Genomic DNA, 20,202 nt, shown 5'->3' on the forward strand with positions numbered 1-20,202 from the left:
AACTTTTCTCAAAAAAGTTGAGATTTTTATATCACTGGAAACCTCTGGCTACATAATGTTTATGTACAAAATATTTCTTGCAGATTAATTCGTTAGCAAAGTAATCGTGAAATTTGAATTTCGTTCTGGTATACCAGAACAAAATTGCAACACATTGTGTACACATAACCATGCATAACTCGTAAAGGCAAAATCGGAATCAACTGAAATTTTTAGAATAAGCTTTTTTGTGGATATCTACTGAAAAATGTCATAAAAAGAGGATGCTAGGATCACGAAATACTCCTTAAATTCGCCATATAACATAATATAAACTCACCTTACATGTACATTTTTTATTTTAAAATAATTTGATATTAATTCGCAATGTATAGTTTACTATATGATAGATGGTGGCAAGAACATTTATAAAGGACTGATTACTCACTGCAATCTTCACTCTTGTGTGTTTTGACTGTAAGTTTATGAATCAAATAAAAAAGATAGAAAGTAGCTTCACTTACGTTATGTGTCATTTTATTTATAACATAGAAGTTATTAAATTAATAAAGTAAGACAATTTATTTATCTATAAGTGCATGTCAAATGGGTACATTGTTCAATACTATAGGCCTACATGCATAAATTATGCCCATATTATAGCTAGGCCCTAAAAACTTTATTTTGCATCGGATTTTTCCCGTTGAAAAGGCAAAACTGATGTTCATGATAGCAACTATTTCATCAATAGCATTTTGAGTCATTTTTATCCATAAAACGACACAGGATAGGATAGATAATTACTTTGACATCAATATGGTCCATATGATGAAGATTTTGATTCTTAGATCTGTTATCAACATGATATCACCACATCTGTGATATCACGCTGTTCAGTGGTCAAGGACCCCGGGTCAAAGACACTGAAATGACATACTTTTCTTCTGCTGACCATATGATGCTGTATATTAACTATTATTGTTACATTTTAGGCCTATACCTAAAACTTTTAAAGTCATATTAATTCAAACATAACTTTGGTAATACTCACTCGTTTTCGTTCGTTGAAACGGCAAAACATACTTACTTTTCCTAACAAATCGAATTAAAATATTTAAAAAAAAATTTAACCACAAAAAGTAAAAAAAAAATCATTCCAATACCACTAAAATATAATCTCTTGAGTAAACTGACCCCAAACCTGAAACAGATCCAGCCCCGAATGGGCTGGCGATGGGCTGGCGAAAAGATGCATAGGCCTAAATGCATTGATACAGAATGTGTATTATGTAGCAATGTTGCCCAAATAACAAATTATATGTAGGGCCTAAGCCACTAAAAACTTATGAAAATATAAAGACGAAAAAATATTATAAAAAACAGTAACATGTTTAACGTCCCTTTTAAACCTAAATTGAGCGTGGAAAGAAAGGTCCAAATAATTAAAAGTATACGGGCATACCAAATGAGGCCTAAAATAAGCATTTTCCAAAGTGAGGGTAAAAACACACCTTGCATAATAAGAACAACTTGGTCAACAATTTAACCTGCCCGTTTTGATCTTGCCTTGCTTTTCACAGATTGCATTGCAAATTTGTGTTTAAGGGCTCGGATAGCGACGTTTTCACGTATTTTTGTGGGACCTGAGAGTACATCAGACACATCGAATTGCATTCGGAATACGAGGAATGTCCTTCTGATATCACATGATATACACATTTTATGGCAAATTATTAAAAAATTGTATTTTTGAAATTTAACAGTCCTCAAAGGCAACTGTACAAATCTAACGACATGCACTTAAAAAGAGTATGAAGTTTGGGTTAACAGCATATGAACAGCATACGTCCATCATGTGAAAATTTTGACCTTCATTATTAAAGAATGAAGATAATAGCTCAAAACACTAAAAAAATGTAGGTTTTTTTGGGAAATGTTTATGTTCAAAATAAGACTAATATGAAAGGTAAAATTTTTCAATTGATGGTCGGCTTTTCATCCCAGCAGCTACATACACTTTAATTACATGTCATTAGATTTATAAAGTTTACTTCCAGATCTGTTAAATTTCAAAAATATGAAATGTTCATAATTTCCCATAAAATTGGTAGTATCGCGAATTTCACAATATCAAAATTATTTGATATCAGAAAGACATTCAAGTCCCATAACAATACTGTGCAAATATTGCTACCCGCTTCCTTAATAATGTATTAATAAAAATCATTGTCTTGTTGTTTTCGTATCATTGTTTTGCATGATTGAAGTGATGATAACAATACTGCACTTTTCGCAAATACTTGCTTTTCGAAAGTACAATTGTTATTAACACTACATTCGTAAATGCCAATACTTTTCCCTGAAAAGTATTTGCTTTTCAGAAAAAAGAGAAAGGCATTTACGAATGGCGTGTTATTGTGATCATCGTTCCATTCGTGGAAAATAATGGAGCGGTTAAACAATAGCGCGACGTCATAGGTGTGTATTAAACATTAATAACATCACAAATTCGCAATAAACCCAAATTGTGTGAACTGATTTCCTGATTTTCCATCAAATGAGACCTGTTCTCACAAAATGAGCGGAAATTTGTCAGGAAGAAAAGGAGATACATGGGGGTGCACCGCTCAGTCCAACACGCTACTAGTCCGGCTACACAAATTCCCTATACTTAAGAGTTGCGTCAGTCCGAAAATGAAAAGCACAGCGCTAGTCCGAAAAAAGCATGCCCAAGTCCGAAAATGAAAACCACTGCAACAGTCCGACACGCCGCTAGTCCGAAATCTGATAACACAGTTTTCAGTCCGACACGCCGCTAGTCCGAATCCGAAATACACTGCGCTAGTCCGAATTTGAAAAACACTTCTTCAGTCTGACACTGCACTAGTCCGAAACTGAAAACCATGGCGCTAGTCCGAAACTGAAAACTACAGCGCTAGTCCGAATCTGAAAAACACTGCGCTAGTCCGAATCTGAAAAACACTGCGGTAGTCCGAATAATCAGACTAGCGCAGTGTTTCCCTCCAATTCAAATTCGGACTAGCGCAGTGTTTTTCAAATTCGGACTAGCGCAATGGTTTGCAGTTTCGGACTAGCGTAGTGTTTTTTTTAGATTCGGACTAGCGCCCCAACTAACAATTTCACGTTGTTAAGGGCTGGGGTATGAACGTTTGGACAGTATTTTTTTTGGGACATTAGAGCACATCAGACATATCGAATTGCATTCTGAATACGAAGAATTTCCTTCTGATATCAAATAATTTTGATTTTTGAAATTCGCAATTTAATACACATTTTATGGCAAATCATTAAAATTGATATTTTGATATTTAACAGTACTCGAAGTAAACTTTATAAATCTGATGATTTATACTTAAAGTGTATGTAGGTGGGATGAAAAGCCGACGATCAATTGAAAATTTTGACCTTTCGTATTAAATATATGATTTTTTTTCCAAAAACACACACACAAAAAAAGGTCTTTTTGGGAAAAAAATCCATATCTTCAATATGAAAGGTCAAAATTTTCAATTGACTGTCGGCTTTTCCTCCCAGCTACATACACTTTAAGAATATATCATTAGATTTATATAATTTATTTCGAGGACTGTTATATATCAAAATTTGAAAAATATCAAATTTTTATAATTTGTCATAAAATTTGTATTATATTGTGATTTTCAAAAATGAAAATTATTTGATATCAGAAAGAGATGCTTCGTATTCAGAATGCAATTCGATAGGTCTGAGGTGCTCTCATATTCCACAAAAATACTGTCGAAACGCAATAAACGCTCATTCTAGATCCCTTAAAACGCCGTCTAAAAGTTATATAAAGTGGAATAAGCGTAACATATGGATGTTGTAAGTACGTAAATCTGTGAACTCGTATTCGTGTAGTGACAACATTATTCACGGACGTTAATGTAACGTCATTTTGACGTTGTTTCGACGTCAAGTTGTGAACGTCGAAACAACTTCACTACGACGTTACATCTACGTCCGATAATAACTTCGCAACACGAATACGAGTTCACAAATTAACGTAATTTCGACGTCCGTAGATTACGTTGTATCGGGGGCAGACCATGACATTTATACGGCGTTGTAATTACGTGCTTTATAAGGCGAAACAACGTCATAAATTTGCGTACTAACGACGTCCGTAGATGACGTTGTATCTGGTCAGTTCATGACTTTTAAACCACGTTTTAACCACTTGCTTTATACGTCGAGACAACTTGATTATGACATTATATTAGCATCCGGCAACAATGATGCTCAATCTCAAAAAGGAGAGCTTATGAAAATTCAAAGTTTAGAACTTCAGGAATAGAAGTCTTTACTCTGAGTTTCTCGCGTAAAGGCGATCGTCAGACGACACGATAGAGAAATTTTGGTTGGACAACCATCTCCTTGGATGGAAGAATTTACATTTCATGGTGTCAACATCCAAACTATTCCATGTCGTTTCAGATACGTATTTGTGTAACGTTTTCTGAACGTTGTCACCAGGTCTGTTCAAACACATTGCATCAACGTCGAAACAACGTCATTAAAACGTCATAATGACGTTAAATTAACGTCAAAATCAACGTCGAAAATAACGTCACAACACGAATACGAGTTCACAGATTTACGTATTTACAACGTATCATTAAAACGTTATTACCCGGTCTGGTCAAACATTGCATCAACGTCTGGAATAAAACTTTATCTCCTCACGTGAACCTATAATTATAAGGTGTTACAACGTTCTAACGGACTTAATAGGGACGTTTGAATAATAATCACATCGAAACAACGTCATTACAACGTCATAATGACGTTATATCAACATCCAAAAATCAACGTCGAAATTTACGTAGTCAAAACACGAATACGAGTTCACAGATTTACGTACTTACAACGTATTATTCAAACTTTGTTACCAGGTCTGGTCAAACATTGCATCAACATTTACTCACGTGAAGAAAACGCTTCAGAAACGTATTAATTTGTGTCAAGTTTTCTGAACGTATCATTAAAACGTTGTTACCCGGTCTGGTCAAACATTGTATCAACGTCTGGAATAAAACCTTATCTCCTCACGTGAACATATTATTATACGTTGTTACAACGTTCGACCGGATTTAAAAGGGACGTTTGAATAATACGTTCGCAACTTCACGTCGAAACAACGTCATAATTACGTTATATCAACGTCCAAAAACCAACGTCGAAATTTACGTAGTCACAACACGAATACGAGTTCACAGATTTATGTATTTACTACGTAAATGACAACCTAAGAGTTATGTCAGCGAATGTCGTGAATACGTAGTGTGTTAGCTGGGGCAGTGTCGGACTGAAGGAGTGTTTTCCAGATTCGGACTAGCGCAGTGGTTTTCAATTTCGGACTAGCGCAGTGGTTTTCATTTTCGGACTATTATCGTGTCGGACTGGCAGAGTGTATTTTAGATTCGGACTAGCGGCGTGTCGGGCTGGTGCAGTGCATTCCAGATTCGGACTAGTGGCATGTCGGACTAGCGGCATGTCGGACTAGCGGAGTGTCGGACTAGCGGCGTGTCGGACTAACGCCCTGTACCCGATACATGGACGGTTCATTGAACCTGCTAGAAAACAATGGAAAGCAAGGGAATTTTCCTCTGAAATATTGACTAAAACTTTATGACCCAGATAATATTATATGACCCAGAGATTAGGAGTACGGATCTGGCCATAGCCATGAAGATTTGCAACTTTCCTCTCACTTTGTGGGAACAGGTCTAAATTGGAAGTTTTTATTCCTGGTTGTATACTTAGCACATTGATTTTCAATGTCACTCTATAGGTAAACAGGTCTACAAATTATTATTGTCCGCATTTTCTCATCTTCACATGCTTGCTCAGATACATGTAATACGGTACATTTTCCATTGTATCATGCAATTATTCTAGCCTGGTTGGTCTGAATGGCATGTATTCCTAGAGTCGCGGTTGAAAATATGCAAAATCAATGCAATTTCAACAACATTCGAACTGGAACACATGTGACACATCTATTATGTTGATAGAGTCATTCCAATTGTCTGCTTCCACTGTGCATGTAACCATTTTCACACTTGGCTCTGTGAATGATGTTGATCAAGTCACGATACTTTCTGATGTGATATTCCTGTCTGAAACAACAAAATTAAATATTGGTACAAACTTATAAACATAGTTTTTTGGTCATCTAAATGTTTATATTCATATCATTTTCAGTATTTATTTAAATAAAAATCCCTTTAAAAAGGGATGGAACGGGACAGTATTGATTCCATGTGAAGTATGAGTAATGCTTTTGATATATTCTTTTAGTCTTTGATAGTATTTGATGGCAAGAGATGGTCTGAAATTATATTTGGGACATAAAATATAATGATGTTCGTGTAATTGATTATAAATTAAAGAAATCATTCTGCAAACATATCTTCCTTTAACATTCTGCAAGTTGCTCAATTACCTGCGGTCAGTTGATGTTATTGTTTTGAAATTAGAATATACAATTACAAGTATTGTTCAAGTAATTATCTATGATATCCTGTATCGTTTTATGGATACAAGTTTTTAGGTCCTAGCTATAATATGGGCATAATTTATAAATGTAGGCCTATAGTATTGAACAATGTACCCATTTGACATGCACTTATAAAAAAATAAACAAATTATTGTCTTAATTTATTAATTATAAATAAAATGACACTTCATAAAATTACATTCAACATGATGAAAATGATTGAAGAGAAAACACACAATGTAGATTATTATTAAACGGAGTAGGTAAGATGCCATGTCCATAGCTTCGCAGGAGTTTCGGACTAACAATCAACACAATCAGAAAAATACAGTCTAAAAGTGAAGATTGTATTTGTAGTCATGGTAGTGACTGAGTAATCAGTCCTTATATGTGCTTGACACTATCTAGTATATATATAGTAAACTATACATTGCGAATTAATATAAAGTATAAAATGTCCATGTAAGGTGAGTTTATATAGCGAATAAACTAAAAACTGCAATGTATTTCTTAATATTAATAATAGGCATCTAGGTAAAAAGCAGAAAAGACAATAAGACGAAACAATTTGGAGTAATGAATGAAACATGCTGTTTCGGTGTGCATGTTCTCATTATTGATGGTTTGGAGGACTGTCATGTAAATTGGATGTAAGCGTGATCCTAAAAATGCCTTTTACGGTGACCAAACTAATTACAAGACCTCTTCTACATTGAGGCTGGCTTTCCCTTTTAAATGGAATTTTTACTAGTGCACGGGTGTACAATTTATGCAAAGATAGTTTGTAGTCCGATGGCATAAATAGTGAAGGAGACTAGACCCTCACTATCTATCAGGTTCACTCACAGTCTCATACTGCTATATGCTAGCTGCAAGTTAAACCCAGTTGGGGTAGTACATGTAATACTAATAGCGTGTCCCGACCTCGACCATGGTGACATTTGACTATGGCAGTCTCTTTAACTTGGTAAGCCCAAGTGAAACCACACATGAAAGAGTACTCAAGGTGAATGCTGTAACCGTCAGAGCGACTGACTTGTAACAATTTAACAACGTTTAATTTCATTCCTAAAAAAATTATACAACCTGTCAATTTTTCATCACTGTTTCAACACAAAAATTCCCTTCACATACAACTTTAATGTTTACACGTTTAAACATTATAACACAAAACAACTTGCTCCAGGTCCACCTGTTTTCATTACGAATTCTATCCTATTCATATTCTAGAAACAACAATTTTTTAATTCCGAATAATATACGTACCGGGCCAGTCACTAAATAACACATGTTCAGATTCTTTATTCTTGTCTGGGGCTGTGCAATAATTATGAGCACCCCTGGGGGGTAAAATTCCCAAAATCGCTTGCCCGGCCCTCTTCGCCCGCCAAAAATTGCTTGCCCCCCCCCTCTCGGCCCGCCAAAAATATTTGCGCCCCCCCGTACATGCCAAAATTTGTGGATCCCAATTTGCAAATTAGGTGATCATGTTGCGAACGCAGCGAGCAGGAAAATTTGCATGCGTTTCCGTACGGTTTTCCTAAGCCTTTTAGAGCGTTTTATTTGCCCCCCAAGAATGTGCGCCAAATATTACTTGCCAACCCCCCATTTTACCTTCCCCAGGCCTCATAATTATTGCACAGCCCTTAAAATGCAGTCAGTCACTCATAAGAAGTAAAAACTCCTGTTTAAGAAATAAATATGCAAAGCTACAGGGTTTACTTTAACGCACAAAACACGCATATTTAAACGTTCAGGCACTTTGCGGACCCCTTCAAATCCAAAGTCCCAAAGTCCAACGCGTATAAAATCTTGAAACGTACACATTCAAATATTGCAAGATTTGAATAGAAAACACAATATTGTGCATTTATTCTCAGCTTTTGCCATTTCGGACCTACACCCGATATGCATTGCCCAGCCCGTCACATTTTGTTAGCATTGATCCATGCATGTTTTAGTAATTGCGAGTTTCAAGACTTGTATAGTGTCAGTGGAAGTGGACCTGTGTTCGGGTTTTTTTTTCTAAAGCAATGATTTAAATTGTGTACAAATGATGCACCAAATGGCTTCAATTGGACCATCATTTTGCAAAATTAATTTTCCCTCTCAGGCTCTCAGGGTGGAACATCCCCATCAGACACCCCCTGCGTAGTGGATAAACAAGTGGCCATTTTCTGCTTATTATTTTGGCTTATATTATAATTATATAAAAATACCCCTTGGGCAATGTTAATTGGACCCTTCAGAGGAAAAATTCACAAAATGCTTAAAAAAACCTGCAAAGCTATATTCTGAATAGAACAATTCTGCTACCCTCCACCCCCCCTGATAATCCATGCTTACCTAACAATAGTAACCAAAATAGAAACATATGTACCCTATTATTTCAATCCTAGGTTTTATTTCACATTGAGGCACATTCAATGGCTGCCTCGCCTGTTTTTTGTGACTTTTTCAAATTTTCATTCCAAAATGTCAAATATTAAAGTAGCCGAATTCAAAAGAAAACTGACCGGAACCGTAATTTTTGTTCTGAATAATAGAGGGTATGTGAAAAAAAATTTTTCCTCATACCATATTGAGGCAAAATTTTGGTTAAAACATGCCTTTTTCATGATTTACACTTTTATTTTGGAGTGAAAATGTATTTATTTGACAACAAATGTATATCAATGTATTGAGCTGGATGTTTGAATTGAAAAACTTCACAGTGACATATTTCTTTGGCCCATAGTTTTTTACCTATGACCTCCAGCAAACCACAAGCCATTTTAGCATGAAATACATATTTTGATTTTTCTACTTTTGTACATGTAAATACACATAGCCTATAAGCAGAAAGGCTGCAATAAGAATCCTATGATTTTATATTATTTAAAGAGGTCACATGATGATTTTGAGGTGTTTGTGCAGCACTTTTGGACAAAGATTCTGATGGTGTTAAAATTTATTTACACACTCTGATCTTAACATTTTACCCGCCTGGCATTCCTGAAAAGTGATTGATATTTGGGCCGAAAAATGCAATAAAGCTATAAAAACAAAATTAAATTCATGCAGTTCAGAATAGGCAGTTCAAAATAGAATAGGCCTGAACATGCTAAACACACAGGCGTATAAAACTGGGGCGCCTAACAAGAGCCCAATTTGAGAAAAACTCATAGCGGCCATTACGTCGCACTTGCGTGACGCGGGGGGGGCCTGAGGGACTGAGGGTTGATGTGATCAGGTGCCCGCTCAGGAGTAAGAATGAAGACCTAGTAATTGAAGCGATTTGGTGGACCATTTTTGCACTATTAGTGTGCAAAATTTTAGTTTGAAAAAGCCTAGAATTTGTGAAATGAGGTGTAGGGCCTACATGAAGCCTTTTGTGGGGCTTTTGTGGACATGTTTTCCCTATTATTGTAGGGCTAAATTGTAGGCCTAACATACGACCTAAATTGGCAAATGTCGAAAGCAGAAGCGAACATGGCTGGCCACTTGTGTTCCCCACACAGAAGTTGGAAAATTTTACAAAATGAACGTCCAATTGAAGCCATTTGGTGCATTATTTTTACACTAAAATCATTGCTTCAAAAAAAAAAACAAAAAAAAAAAACTGACACTTTAGGCCTATAAAACTTGAGACTCGCAATTAAAGCATGGATCGTCATCTTAATAGGCCTACTGACTTTGGTGACAAAATGTGACAGGCCCTGCACGTCGACGGGCCAGCAGTAATTTTCACATGTTTTTGTGCCGAGGACCCGCCTTCAAGCAATGGCATGCCTAAAATAATCACAGGCCTAGCGCCTATATAATTATAGGGCATACAAGTTTACAATCCAAATGTGCGGTTTTTTCACGGCAGTGAAATGATGTCACTTGCCCCAATATCTCATATGCACAGTTTATCCCTTACATGTCATGTGTCTTGAATAGCTTGTAGCCCACCAACCTTGTTGTAATAAGAGTCTAGGAAATAATTCCTAATACCTCATACCCTACTTTGTATGCCTTTATCTAATCCTGTCCACATGACAGGGACTAAATTATCCCTTAAATTTGGTAATGAGTTGTTGAGTGTAGTAATTGAGTTGCCTTTTTTATAAACATGTTTATAATTGGCTTATAGCCATCACATGCATACAATACACATAACTGATTGGTTAATCAAAGCTAGGTAGGCAGGTTATGGCCAGCATACTGAATGTTTACTTTGTAATTAGGTTTATCTGCATTGAAAACTACACAATGGGCGATTTACTTCAGAAAACTACATGGCACAAAACTAAGTCCATTACCTATAGTTAATTGAATGTTTATTGACTGTTGTAATAACCCAGCAATGTGTGTATAAACCTGTATAATATATTTTCTGTTACAAAATATTAATTGGTGTTAAGGGCTGGGGTATGAGCGACCTTGAAGTTCCGGTATCTGGAGAGGGGAAGCAATGAGTTACCCCAAATCACAGCGGCAGGTAGTGACTGGGCCGCCGAGTGCTAATATATATTTATTTTGGAAGGTTCGTGTTTGTTTTAAATTTTGGGGCGTTTTTCCAAAATTTGATATTTTAGTCATATTTCATAAAAGCGACATGCCAAAGACAACTCTTTGGGCACATAGTGTGTTATTGTTATTGCAGTTCTTTTCCACATACCTACGTTAACATTCGATTTCGTGATTTACTAATATTATATATTTTATGACTGCAATTTGGCGTTTTCAATGCGTTTTACACGTATCATGAAATTAACGCAAATATCTAGTCACGCTGCTTTTAGAATTTTTACCTGATCGTCGGCTTTTGCAGGCAACAGAATGCAGATTGGCTCACGATAGCTCTATGTGGTTCACTCATTGATAAAATGAGTTTGCATTCCTTGTAACAACACACACATTGCCGTCTGGAAACCGGGTCTGGTACTGATTTTGGGACAGCCAATAGACTTCAGCGCCGTATCAAATCTCATAAAACCACACGACTGACGACTATGTGTTTATGTTTCCCGCACGAAAGCTTGTGTCTACATCTATTATTATACTTCTTTGGAAACGTTGACCTTTGACCATTCTTTGTATAACGCCCTGATATGACCTTGATATGTTCGCTTGATTGGGTACGTTATAGCATCCATTTCATTGAGGTGTTAGGACTTGGTCAGTATAATACTTGCAGGGATATAATAGTTTAACATGGTGTGTGAGCATGGTGAAAGACTCATTATTGATTAGGCGCGGACATATTAAAGGCACAGGTCCTTTGCGTGTATAGCAGAAAATTATAATAGAATGTGTGAATAGAATGTTTGGAATTTTGCAACTAAAATACTAACTGCATTCTGCATTATGCATTTATTTATTTATTTAGGCCTATGCCTATTTATTTATTTACTGACTTATTTATTTATTTTATTTATTTGGAATATTAGTTAGTAGGCTTAGTTAGTAATATTCCATGATAGGCCTACGTCGGTTTATTATTGATTGTTGATAACTTGACAACTTGATTGATTGATCGATTGATAGTCATTTCACATTATATTCCTAGTTTATAGGGCAATTTGAATAGCATCGTACATTAGATAAATAGACCTATCAGTATTGATTTATTCTATTCAGCAATATCAAGGATTACTATCAAACTTCTCATAGCTGATTGTCAGTTGGCTCAGTGGTAACGCAGTAGGTTTTACAATACCGAGGTCCCGGGTTCGATTCCCACCTCTGCCTATTTTTTTTTTTTCTTGAAAAAAATGAAATTTCTGGACTGCAAACTTTTTTGGCGCGCGATCTGAGCTGGTCCTTTTCTGGTGGCTGTGTCTGTTACAGGCACACTCCCTCTGCATCCAAACCAGGTTCACGCTCATTACACCTCCCTTAAGTATGAGACAAAATTAATATCCCTGACAAAAGCTAGCAAGACCAAGACTAGCGGTGTCATTTGTTTACTTTAGTGATAGGCATCTTGCAATCTGTATAGAAAATTATATTCAACAAATTAAAGATATTGCCAACATGCAATAGGCCTAATAGTGGACATTTTGATACAATTTTCTTCGTAGTTATAGCCAAATTTGTTTCCTGTGGGTGGCTTTAAAAAATTGTTTCCCAGAGTCAAGACGCAGATATCATTATTAAGCCTCATATCACTTATTTATTGTCGTGCAAAGTAGGTTAGATATGAATATTACATGTTAGACCAAAGTAGCTCAAAGTACTATCTGAGACTATATATATAATAATCACAGGTATAATAGTCTCAGGTACTAGGCCTATACACCTGATCCGTGACCGTGACTTGTCTTTTTTGAAGACAACTTCTTGTTTAGGCATGGGCCTACGTGCAATGTTAGTATTTCTCTTCTCCTTTTCTCTTTTTCCCCTTTCCCACTCTTTCTCTTCTCTTCTAGCTCCTTTTTCTGTGCAAAAAGGTGGGGCGCTGCCGCCTGTAAACACCTATAAACTAAATAGCACTGCAAGGCATGCCGATGCAAGTCTGCAAGTCATACATTCACCAGAACGAACTTGTCTTCTAATGATCTCTTAAACTGTTCCATTAATCCTGGATTCAAATTCAGTCAGCATATTTACCATTGTCATATCTCCTAGTCCTACATCATGTTCATCATTCATGTTCTTGAGCTGACATGCATGACATGATACTCTCCGCTCGCGGAAAATGAAACCAAATGAGATTTGTGCATGTGAAATTACAAGATTTTTTATATTTTATACATACCTTTTGATGTCTTCAGTGGTCAGCCTGAATCCACTAATATTCTATTAACTATGTATACGCTTTTGGGCCAAGATATACGAATAAATAACTTTTAAACGGCATCTAATTTACTTTTTATAAGCTTAAACACGTCCGATGATTGATAAAGACAGCTCGTGGTACTACCAGCACTGGGCCAGAAAAAGTGGCTTGATGTGGCCCATTGCAAGCGGCTCCACATATGGGCCAATCCAAGTGTCACTTTTCCTGGACCTTACGAAAGGCCCCTTTCCTGATCCAATCGCCGGTACCAGGTGTGGTCCAATACTGGCCCAGTACTGGACCAAATCGGTCAAGTTCCCTGTGTAGGTAAACATAAGGCCAAATAAAAAATAAACATGTTTCACGTCCCCTCTTGCTTCCTTTTTTGAGGTTTCTTCAATTTTATTTTTATTTTTCGAAATTCAATTATAACTTTTTACAAAATATGTATAGGAAGTAGAGATGCTTTCTATAGCCTTGCTAGTATACAAGAAACACTTTGATAAGGTTTTGTGATAGATAGAGGGGTACTATATCTCAGAACAACAAATAAAAAGAGGCCTCCTCTTTTTATTTTACTTGGCCTAATGCATGTGTGTAGGCCTATATACCGTCACTCTCCTATGTTTTTCTTAGCTAATACAAATTTTTGAAGGAATTTGGTTTTATACCGGAAGTGACCCCTTAATGACCTTTGACCTCAAATCTGTGTATGATTTATAGACACTGGGTAATAACAATGCATGTGTGCAAGTGGCGTTACTGTCCTGCGAAATTTGTGGGAGAAGTAGCATTTTGAGTTGAAATCACGTTTTTGACCTCTGTGACCCCTACGTGACCGTTGACCCCACGAATTTCATGTAGGGGCATGGTCAGTGATAGTTCTGACCAAGTTAGGTCAAAATCGGTGTAAGCATGTCAGTGCTAGAGCAAATGTAATGGTCGACAGAAGAAGAAGAAAGAAAGAACTAGACTTAGTGTTGTGACCTCTTAATGACCTTTGACCCCAAAATCTACGAAATCCCCATAGGCATTGGCTTATGTCAATGCATGTGTGCATATAGTATCACAGTGCCATGTTATTTGTGGCAGAAGGGACATTTTGAATGTTTTTCATCTAGGACCAGAAGTGACCCCTTAATGACCTTTTACCCCCAAAAAAATACTACGTATACACTGGGTAACATCAATTCATGTGTGAATATACCGTCACTGTGCTATGTTTTTCTTGGCTGGTAAAAATTTTTGAAGGTATTTCATTTTATACCGGAAGTGACCCCTTAATGATCTTTGACCCCAAATAAAAATTATTGTGTGTACATACCGTCACTCTCCTATGTTTTTCTTAACTAATAATTTTTTGAAGGAATTTGGTTTTATACAGGAAGTGACCCCTTAATGACCTTTGACCTCAAATCTGTGTATGATTTATAGACATTGGGGAATAACAATGCATGTGTGCAAGTGGCGTTACTGTCCTGAGAAATTTGTGGGAGAATTAGCATTTTGAGTTGAAATCACATTTTTGACCCCTGTGACCCCTACGTGACCTTTGACCCCATGAATTTCATATGACATGTAGGGGCATGGTCATTGAAGAAAGGGATAAAGTTAGGTCAAAATCGATGCATGCATGTGAATACTAGAACAAATGTAATGGTCCCCAGAAGAAGAAGAAAGAAGATCCTGTAAGAAAAAAAAGACACAGCCGTATGTCACGGCTGTGTATTAAAGAAGATCCTGTTAGAAAAAAGACACAGCCGTATGTCACGGCTGTGTAAAGATCCTGTAAGAAAAAAGACACGGCCGTATGTCACGGCTGTGTAAAGAAGAAGATCCTGTAAGAAGAAAAAAAAACTAGACTTAGCTGTGGTCTAACCCACGAACCCCGCCGTGTTGTGACCCCTAATGAACTTTGACCCCAAAATATATGAAAACACCCATAGACCTTGGCTAATGTCAATGCATGGGTGCACGTGGCACCACTTTGCTATGTTACTTGTGGCAGAAGGGGCATTTTGAAGGTTTTTCGTTTTATACCGGAAGTGACCCCTTAATGACCTTTGACCTCAAACAAAAAAATACCACACATACCGTAAACGTTCGCCTAATGGCGCTCTGGATTTTATAGAAATGAGAGAGCGCCCTCCCTGTAAAAGCCCAGTATCATCACTGAAAATTAAGGGCGCGTGTAGTTAAAATGTGTAACCTACTAGTATCGACACATTCAATTCAGTATCGAAGTTACGTAATGTTACTATGTCAACGGGATCACGCGCTAGAGTAATGAACCACGATCGAAATGATCACCACATAAAGTATATGGCACTCGAAGGCATACCAAAGTAGCGTGATCCGGTAACCAAGAGAATTACGTAACCACTTCGATGCTGAATTATGACCAAGGTCAAACAACGATATTCATGATAATGCGGTAATCATTCACCTATTACGTAGTGGCCCAGTTAGCAGAGCATCAGACGAAGATAGAGGGAACTTTAGATCGTCTCCCATGCAGAAATTTCTGACAGATTTACTTTAGAATGTCTGTCAATGTTTTTTTTTCTGATTTGGGGAAATGGTATCTCTTTTTGTTTAAAATCTGTTAATTTTTATTTGTTTAGGTACTTTTTCTCTATTCTGTTGATTTTGTCTATATCGTTTTTTGTTTATTTATTTAATTTGTTTGAGTCTTTTTTTTTCACGATTCTTTGTTTCTCTGATTGTTTTATCTCTTTTCATTTAATTTTGCTTTGTTTCTCTTGTATTTAACAATTAATATGGAGAGTAACTACTATGGCATAATGGGTTCTCCCCTGAAATTATATGAAAGCAATATTAATTATTATTATTATCATTATTATTATTATTAAGTTCGACATTTTTTTTATTAAATAGTATAAAACCCATAAAACCCTCACATATCAAATTCGTACCGACTTCTCTATACATGTTTGCACCCAGATTCCTTTGTCGCGAGCGACAAGTCTTTGAATTCGCTCGAGTGTCTTTGACTATGCTTCAGTGGTTATGAAAAGATTCAAAAGATAACCTCTGCCCTAATAATCCCAAGCTTTTGTCTAAAACTGCTACACGGAGGATGTTTCATTATAGTTCAGTCTTTGGTTACGTATAAAGCGATTATCATTATATGGACTATATCACGCATTAAGTTCTGAACCTGGATCATAATGATCGCCATACAAAAATTGCTTGACTCCGATACCACGGAATATACGTCTAGCCCTCTTCTTTTGTTCCATTATCTATTGTATTTCTTTTGTTCAAAGTCTGGTCAACTGTCGATTATATCAAGTAATGTGGACAGGTCAAGATAATCTGGACAGGTCAAGATAATCTTGGTCAGGTCAAGATAATCTTGGTCAGGTCACGATAATCTTGGTCAGGTCAATAAATTTTGAACAAGAGAAGTACATGTTCATATTTAGAAACACTGGCCACATTATTTGACTTTTTGGACATTTCAACAAACTTAAAATGCATCAAAGTTTAATATATTTTACACGATCAGCATAAATTATTATTGAATGACACCAAGAACACCTTTATTGAATAATGCAAATTAGTTTGTATTATGTCTTAAAGCCTGTATAATTAGGACGAGGATGTCAATCTACCTTTGTCCCCCTCTCCCAACTAACGCAGATTCCGACAAAGTAGGTAACAAAACAAGAGCCATGAGGTCTTACAAATTAAGTTCAACCAAGGATATTTTGCACCTAAAATGCAGTACATTACAGGCCACAAGACTAGATGTAGAAAAACTACAACAATCTGCGGCCTAACCCCAACCAAAAAAGGTCGAGGAAGGTACCCAGGAATATGCGTTGATTAGGTTCAGAACATTTGTTCTATAAGTATATTAAAGATAAATATAAATTCTATGGTGTTAAATGAGTTACCGCCATGTCTATGTAAAACACACCCACTTTGACCTTTGAACTATTTACATATTCATTATTAATATTACGAATATGTATAATCGAGTGGGACATGACCACAAGTGAATTGAATAGAATCTCCGGTTAAAATCAATGCTGTATTGATTTGATTAAATCACTTTCAATTGACACTAGATAAGACTCGTAGACTCAAACGCAGGACACATGGGAAGAATATTACACTGTCTCGGTGTGTTTTTATTTTTGGAAAACCCTAAACTTACACAAGATAATCATATCAGCTTTTCCAGTTTGTCTTTTGAAAAATGAATAAACCATAACAACAAATTCGTTTATTTTGGCTCACCGTATATGTAAGATAAACGGTTCAAAACAGACCATTACCATAGATAATCGGTGTCTTGTTGAGGTATGGTTCGCATGTTAGTCGCTCGGAAGGCTCGACCCCTGCGGGGTCTCGCCTTCCGAGCGACTAACATGCTCACCATACCTCAACAAGACACCGATTATCTATGGTAATGGTCTGTTTCTCACCCTTTATCTACTACGTAACGCAACCACTTCGTGGTCTGATGAATATGCTCTGTTGTCTGGTCTACTAGGGTTCAACCCTAATAAAATGAAAAAAAAAACCGGCTGAGCTATTATAATGAATAAATCAAGAAAGTAAATAATACACTTTGTATAGTTACATAATATGAAACAGTGAGGATTATAATTTGCAAAGGATTTATCTTGGTCATTTAACTTTTACGTGTAAGGCGATTACCATTATATGGACCGCGCATTGATAGGTACCAGGTGTAGCAAATTTGGTCCCACCGCGGTTTTCATTGACGTTTGGAATCATGTTTCGTAGTGACTATTTATCTAAAAAAATAATTTAAAAAAATAATAAAAACGAATCATAATATTCATTCCAAAAATGGGGACATAAATATCTATTCACACTTCTTCACATAAAATAGGGTCAGTAATCAAGAATTGAACCAGTACCCTGTATCATTCAAGGCGCACGCTCTGCCAACTGAGCTAACAGGTCAGACAGAAAAACAGTGTAATTTTGAACAGAAGAATATTCACACACTATGAAAAAAAAAAATACAATGGCAGATGTACCAAAATGAATTGGGTATGAATCGATCTGCAAATTAAGGACAATGAATTTTTAAAAAAGAATACCTGACCCACACCCCCACAAAAAAACCAAAACATTTACTACTCTAGTAGTAATAATTAACCTAGAGCGTTTTTATAGTGAGCCAGATTATACGTTATTCAGCGTATATTCGCGTATAAGCACTGCAAAATCAATAGAGGTTATCCGTGTTGTATAATCTGCATATCCTATCAGCGACTGCTATACCCTGTTTAGGACTTTCAAAAGAAGTACCTGCATGTGCAATCATCACTGTTTCAAAATAGCCCGCCAAAGTCATGCAGTTAACCCCGAGGTCGTGCATTGAATTGGTTTGAATGAGGTATACTACAGGAACCAGCACCTTTTGTTAGAAGTCACACATGAGCAAAGTGGATAACCTCTATTGTTATTGCAGTATAATCTTTCCGCATACAGCCACTATAATCACGCTCCAAGTAACCTAACTGTTTGATCACGTCACGAACGTTTCTGAATCATTATCGTGCAGTCTCTAACCACACGTATCCTTAATGCTGTTGAGATTTTGCAAGGATGGCGCTCTCTTATTTCTATAAAATCCAGAGCGCCATTAGGCGAACGTTTACGGTATATAAGGTAAACATAATTCAGGTGTGCACATACCGTCACTCTCCTATGTTTTTCTTAGCTTATAAAATTTTTTGAAGGAATTTCGTTTAATACCGGAAGTGACCCCTTAATGACCTTTGACCTCAAATCTGTGTATGATTCATAGACACTGGGTAATAGCAATGCATGTGTGTAAGTTGTGTCGCCGTCCTGTGTAATTTGTGGGAGAAGTAGCATTTTGAAGGTATTTCGTTTTATACCGGAAGTGAACCCTTAATGACCTTTGACCCCAAATAAAAAAATACCACATATACATTAGGTTAACATAATTCATGTGTGCATATACCGTCACTCTCCTATGTTTTTCTTTGCTAATAAACATTTTCGAAGGAATTTGTTTTTTTACCTGAAGTGACCCCTTAATGACCTTTGACTTCAAATATGTGTATGATTTATAGACACTGGGTAATAACAATGCTTGTGTGCAAGTGGCGTTACTGTCCTGTGAAATTTGTGGGAGAAGTAGCATTTTGAGTTGAAATCACGTTTTTGACCTCTGTGACCCCTACGTGACCTTTGACCCCACGAGTTTCATGTGACATAATTATAGGGGCATGGTCAGTGATGGTTGTGACCAAGTTAGGTCAAAATCGGTGTAAGCATGTCAGTGCTAGAGCAAATGTAATGGTCGACAGAAGAAGAAGAAGAAGAAGAAGAAGAAGAAGAAGAAGAAGAAGAAGAAGAAGAAGAAGAAGAAGAAGAAGAAGAAGAAGAAGAAGAAGAAGAAGAAGAAGAAGAAGAAGAAGAAGAAGAAGAAGAAGAAGAAGAAGAAGAAGAAGAAGAAGAAGAAGAAAGAAGAAGATCCTGTAAGAAAAAGACACAGCCGTGACTAACGTCAACGGCTGTGTAACAAAAAAAAAACACAGCCGTGACTAATGTCACGGCTGTGTAAATGTACTTTAGGAACAAATGTGCTGAGATCAGAACTGCTTTATATATGCATGACTGATATTTGCCAATGTTAAAGTAAACTTTAACTTGCAAGGGGAGCAGTGCGTGAATCATGGTATACCTATGAGCTACTTCAGCAAATCACTGCTTTGCTATACCGTATACTGAAATTAATTAAAACTGAAACTAAACGCCAGACTTGCATACACAGTAAATCAATCATACGAGACAAACTTCTTTTATACATTAAAAGTAAAAAGCACAGTCCTCGTTTTTGTCTTGCTTGTATTAAACATATGCATAGAAACGTGGCATTCTTTCTAAACCTAGT

This window comes from Amphiura filiformis, unplaced genomic scaffold (assembly GCF_039555335.1).
Source record: "Amphiura filiformis unplaced genomic scaffold, Afil_fr2py scaffold_23, whole genome shotgun sequence".
NCBI lineage: Eukaryota > Metazoa > Echinodermata > Ophiuroidea > Amphilepidida > Amphiuridae > Amphiura > Amphiura filiformis.